We start from the raw sequence: 6,736 nt of genomic DNA, 5'->3' as shown, positions 1-6,736 counted from the left end.
CTCTGCTGAATCAAACTTGCGCTGCGTAAGAAGCTCAGGAATCTACACGCCAAATCTCAATAGCCTAGCTCCTATAGATCTCAGCGTTCATCTGGACAGACGGACAGACGGACATGGCTAGATCGACTCGGCTAGTGCTCCTGATCAAGAATATATATACCTTATGGGGTCGAAAACGCTTCCTTCTGCCTGTTACATACTTGCCGACGAATCTAGTATACCCTTTTACTCTACGAGTAACGGGTATGATTATAAAAATGTCATCATTTGTACAGGTATATGTATAACTTAATAACTGAATTTTACCGTTTGACATGGAGTTACAAATATTTTGTATCAAAACCATCAATTAAAAATATTAAAAAAAAAAACGAAAGCAACATAAAGGCATACATCTCAATTGTCAACTGTAAAATATCAAAAGGCTGATAAGTTAAGTGAAGTAGGACTTACACATATTTTTATACCCGTTACTCGTAGAGTATAAGGGTATACTAGAATCGTTGAAAAGTATGTAACAAACCGCCCAAAACTGTGGCTCCCACAATTTTGATGCTAGAATAAAAATTTCAACTGAAATGTATTGTTTTCATCAATACCTATCGATTGACTCAAAAAAAGTTTGCTGCGCCCACTCGAACGCCCACAAACTTCAAAAAATCGTAAGTATGAAATCGGATATCTCGGAAACTATCAAAGATAGAGAATTGGCATTTCAGATTTAGATTCCATAGCCTTGTACGCAGCGCAAGTATGTCACGCGCAAACTAGTCTCTCAGTTTTAAAGCTATCGGGCTAAAACTTTTCCAAAAGTCTTATTTCTTTTGCAGGTAGTATATAAGTCGGAACCAGCCGGATCGGACAACTATATCTTATGGCCTCCATAGGAATAATCGGAAAAAAATTTTAAAAAATTATATCTTTAGTGTTTTCTAGCATATAACCACCATAGCTTGGAAATAACACTTTTTAGTTAGTTTTGATTTTCGAATTTAATTTGATCAAAACTGGACGACTACATCATATAGCTGCAATAGAAACGGTCGGAAAATTGGCGGAAAAATAATGTAAAACAAATTTTAGCCTCGTTGTTTTTAACATATAACCTCATACGCTTGGAAATATATATATGTAGTGCTATATTTTTTCCTCTCTTTCCCTCTAAAGCCCTTTACAATGGTATAATTTTCTCTCTTCTAAAATAAAAACTGTACATTTTGAACAAAACTCACAAAATTAAAATTTCACACCTTCGCGCACAAGCAGTCATGAGCAAGGACTCGAGGGTAGGGGGTGAGATTCGGGTTCGTGGGTACGCACGTTCACTTTCTCCTGCTCATTCTCAGAAGATAACGAGGGGTCACAATATTTGAAATGCAATAAAACGGGAGGGTTCCGTGGAATACCAAAAACACTGATTATGGTATGAATATACGCTTGCAATTAAAAACAACTCATACAAAATACATTTAAAACCGCCTAAAAAACCTCCGCAACCGCTTTTAATAGCTACTCTTAGCTTAAGGCTTAGGAAATTCGAATTGTTGCATCGCGACATCTTATGCCAATGCTGGCCCGACCTTAACTGACCATTTATTCATATCTTGCTTACACAGAGATTGCCTTTCCTTAACCTATGTCGAAGTTGTACACCTTCGATATTTACCTACATCCTAACCCCTCCTACACCACGTTCACCCCCGGTAACTTGTTATCAATCCTTGTGTTCGTTTTCCTTCTAATATCCAGTCTACTGGGGTATTGGACTGCTCCTTATGTTCGAGAACCAATCGGATTGGTTCTAGGAGTACAACATGCCTGTATGCACTCCCTGTATATGTCAACCTGTTAAGTGAGCATTTTGGACTATAAAAATGACACCACTCAAATTGCTCAGGGTCAGTTCAAATGCCTCAGTACTGCATACCTATGGATCTAACCGTATTGTCGATTCGGAAAACGAGGTTGAGATTGACAACCTGGAATTACAACCCACGCAAGATTCTGAACTTGAAATAATCGAAAACTCGGATCTGGACCTTGTGCAGGTTTCCGAAGCAGAAGATTTGGTTGATCGCCTCCTACAAAGCGTATTTCAACCGGCTGCATCGTCGACCCAAAATAGGGACCCAGGATTGGAGTCTCTTGAGTGGAGCCAGTTTCCATTGGGGACTACCACGCAGGCTTTTTTGGAATCCCTTATAACACACGAAGAAGGTGAAGATGTATTTCAGTGTGCACAGTAATTTCAATTGGACGACGACCTATCCAGCCCAGAAGTTGAGGTTTTTCCTAACGACGACCACATCTTTGAAGAACTTATGGGACCTCAACCACCACCGACTAACCATTATTTAACTTTGCTGGATGATGGAGATGACGACGCATTACTAGATGTTTTATTTGATCTAGATTCTTAACTTTTTAATTATAAATACACGATGGATAAAGATAAATAAAGTAAAAACTATTTTAAAATTGAAGGCTTATAATTGTTTTTTATTTATTGCACAATTTTTCTTTGCCTTACAAATACTGTTTAGCTCTGCGTTGTGAACCAATAGACGATGCATATTAAAGTCGTATCGCAACCAATTTTTCCGTACTTTAGGACAGAAATAACAATAATAAAAGGAGGATTTAGATATCTGAAAGGCAAAGTTGTGTATTTTAAAGGTATGCGCTTTTAGGCCGCTGCGAGTAGTAAAGGATTTTGTTTCACCATTTCGATGTTTTTAAAAATAAACTGACTTTTCTATAACACCTAATTTTGTTGAATTTGATAGGATTTCTTAGAGACCTTAAATGACGTGAAGCCTGTGATTGGCTACACAAAAATTGAAAATCTATGTATTGGATTTGAGTATAAGATCACTGGATGTAAGCTGAAAAAGACACCATATGGAACTAATATAGCACTGTATTTAACTTATAAGGACGATAATGATGTTTGGATATTTCTACCTAAAAGTTATGTGAACAAATTTTTTACAAAGACACCATTTAGGAAATTAAATGAGAATGGAATAACTCATATGGTATATAAAGGAAAAGATCTGAACAGATATAGTTGCGCTCAAATTGAATTTTTATCAGTAAATTAGTAAAGTAAATAAGATTCTTCAATATAAAGAGCTCAGTTTTTAAATCCAACAACAGTCTTAAGTCAGTCTCAAAAAGAAATAGTTTTCCTTAAAAATGTACGCTCAACAGATAGAACTATTCTTGATGCAATTTAAAGGCATGCTTTTCGAGCAACACCTACAAAGGATTGAGTTCGTAAAAGCTACTTTGGAGGATTTAGAGGAAAAAGTTCGAAGTTTGGATTCCATTATAAACTTTGTCCCTGGAGCAACGATGATGCCTCATCTGGACCAGACACATGCCAGTGTCATATGCTGCCTGCACTGAAAGAGGAAGCCCTTAGTCTAATGATTAAATATTATAAGTTAAACAAACGTATTGCTCCAAAACCATAAATAAAACGAATTAATTTTACTTAAATCAGTACCAGTCCAAACCTCATCGAGTTACAAATACAAAATTCTAACAATTTTTGTAAACACAAACAAGTGCTCAAAGATAATTTCGAAAAAAAACCCAATAACAAAAATCACATCGCAACCGTTACAAACGCGCACAAGTGCCTTGTGCAGTGGGCGGCAGCCCAGGCACAACAACAATGCATCGACCACCGGACTTAGACTTCCCCCCTCTGTCTACAAGAACAGCACTATTCGAACCGAAATTTCTCACGATCACCAGAACGGACAATGAGACATTTGAAAAAGTATCACTATTCGTGATTAAAAAGGGCATTGACTTCACCTGCGGTGGCGAAGTGGAGTCTTGTAACAAGAATAGAAACGGAACCTTATTAGTTAAAGCCAATGGCGCAAACCAGGCATATACATAGATTACTAAAGCTAACGCAATTCCACAACTTCACAGTTTCCGTAACTGAGCATGAAACTCTAAATTTCTCAGAAGGAGTCATCTACTCTAATGAACTTCGCAACATAGATGAATTGGATATACTAAACGAGCTTTTTTTTTTTTTTTTTTTTCTTTTATCTTTATTTTTATTTACAATCTGTTTGTTTAAGCAATAAGTAAATTGTATAATTTATATTAAATTAACAGAAATAGCAGTTTTCCAGTGAGCCCTGCTATTATATATAACATCTTTCCTGTTTGTTGAATTTATCTATGAGGGAGATCGAGAATATGATATCTTTTCAGTCTTCTTACTGTTAAACTGTTGTCTACTAGACTTAAAGCTAAATTATTTTCGTGGTTGTGAAGTCTGTCGATATATTTCTTACTAGTTTTATTTATTTCTTCTTTTATGGTTGGAATATTAAGATCTTTATGAATATTTGCATTGGATACGTAAAAAGGAGCATTGACAATTTGTCGCAAAGTTTTTGATTGGTAACGCTGAAGTATCTCAATATTTGAGTTGCTAGCAGTTCCCCAGAGCTGTATAGCGTAGGTCCAAACAGGCTTCAGTATGGATTTGTAGAGGCGAATTTTGTTTTCCAAAGTGGTTTCCGATTTTCGACTTATCAACCAGGACATTTTTAGTGTTTTAAGTCTGAGCTGCTGACATTTTGCTTTAATGTGGTTTTTCCAAGTTAATCTGCGGTCGAGATGCAAGCCGAGATACTTCACACAGTTACTTTGTGGAATTGGTGAGCCGTTAAGTGTAACATTTGGGCAGCTACCTTGTCTTAACGAAAAAGTTATTTGGACGGATTTGAGGGAGTTGATTCTAATTTTCCATCTAAGAAACCAGTCTTCAATTAGGCTTAGCTCACACTGCAGGTGTTCAGAAGCTTCAATTCTGGATCTGCTTGTGGCCAGAACGGCTGTATCATCAGCATATGTTGCAACAGTGCAGTTATTTGTAACTGGCTTGTCGGCCGTATATAGGGTGTAGAGAATTGGTCCCAAAACGCTTCCTTGTGGGACGCCTGCGTTGATGAGGAAAAGTGTTGATGTGTCGTTTTTCTGTTGCACGTAAAAGCATCTTTTAGTCAGATACGACTTGATCAATAAAAAGTACGGAGCAGGTAGCCATTTCTTTATCTTGTACAATAAGCCATTGTGCCAGACTCGATCGAACGCTTGTTGAACATCAAGGAATGCAGCTGTGCAGTATTTTTTGTTAATCATTAATGACCCTGTGACATTGCTCAGGGGTCCCATGAACTCTCTCTCTTATAAAACGAGCTTAAGTCGCAAAAGGTAACCAACATTGAAAAAATACGTATCATGAAGAACAATATTCTACAAGAATAAGGAGACATAACCGTCACTTTTGGAACAACAACTCTACCCGAAACCTTGATGATAGGATACGAGAGAGTTAGAGTTCGACCACATATTCCACGCCCACTGAAATGCCGTAACTGCCTGAAGTTTGGACACCCGACCAAATTCTGCAGAAGCCCCAAACCCTGCTCCAACTGTTCCGCAGAAGCACACACCACAGAGGACACCGAATGCGACAAACCTAAGTTTTGCATAAACTGCAAGTATGACATAAACAACCAATTCAATCACAGCCCACTAGATAAAACATGCCCCGCCTTTATAAAACAAAAAGAAATAACAACAATAAAAACCCTACAAAAAGTTGACCACAAAACCGCCACAAGAATATATAATATGCGCCACATCCATCAATCTACTCCGTACTCCAAGATAACGTCCACCAATCAACCTACGACCACTGTAAGCGAAGCCCAAAAGACTGTCAGCACCCAAGCACCTACCAGCACAAGCACCAACCGTCAGTTAAGGTCATACACCGACATCATGGATCACCAACCCACCACTTCGTCCAAACGCACCGTCATTGAAGAAATGGAGACTGAGATTTCATCAGATTCCACTACGACCCTCCCAAAGAAGAAGATGACTAAATCCGACCGTAAGCTTAGAAGCCAAAATAATAATAAGACAAACCTAACATCAAAAGTCGATTTAGCGTCGCTTGTGAACGGTTGTGTTTACTCTTGTGCTCTGAATTTTTGTCTATTCTGTGATTTTTTGCGAGTGTTTTGTGTTTGTTTATTAACAAAGCTTAGTCTAACCGCTGGGTTAGTGTGTTTAGTGTTTTTTACTAGATCTCCCAGTGATTATAGTTATTTTAACATTTATATTAGATTTGTTTAATCTCCTAGCTTTGTTAGTGTAATTCTTATACTCACTAAACTTGCTAAAACTCTTTGATTCTCACTCTCTCTCCCGCTCTATATTACAACTGTAACTTAAACTCTCTCTGAACCTGCCAAATTTCTGGTAGACTTTTGGTGTGCTATTCTCTTGTCTCTTACTCTCTCTCTCTCTTGCATGCTTTACATTGTAACTGTTCCTGCGTAAAGTTGTCAGTGTCCCACAAGCAACGCTCAATCGATAGAAGATTTTTTCTCTTGTGCTCTCTTACATTTAAATTATTACGCGACCTCGCGCTCTTATTTTTTTCGTGTTTTGTGCCTTTGTGGTTTTGGAATTTGATCCCAGTGCCAAATTTACTCGAGGTATTTTTCATATATTATTTTATTTTATTTAATTTCCTTAAAATGGCTCTGGTCTGCTCTAAGAAAAATTGTACTCTTTTGTCTTCAACTAAAGACCCTTTTATTTTCTGCTGGCTCTGCGAGTCGATAATGCACGTTAAATGTGCAGGATTTACTGGTAGAGTCAAAGACTTTATTGATCAGAATTC

Source organism: Drosophila suzukii, unplaced genomic scaffold (genome assembly GCF_043229965.1).
Source record: "Drosophila suzukii unplaced genomic scaffold, CBGP_Dsuzu_IsoJpt1.0 scf_6, whole genome shotgun sequence".
In the NCBI taxonomy this organism is placed as follows: domain Eukaryota; kingdom Metazoa; phylum Arthropoda; class Insecta; order Diptera; family Drosophilidae; genus Drosophila; species Drosophila suzukii.
This window is presented reverse-complemented; position numbering follows the sequence as displayed.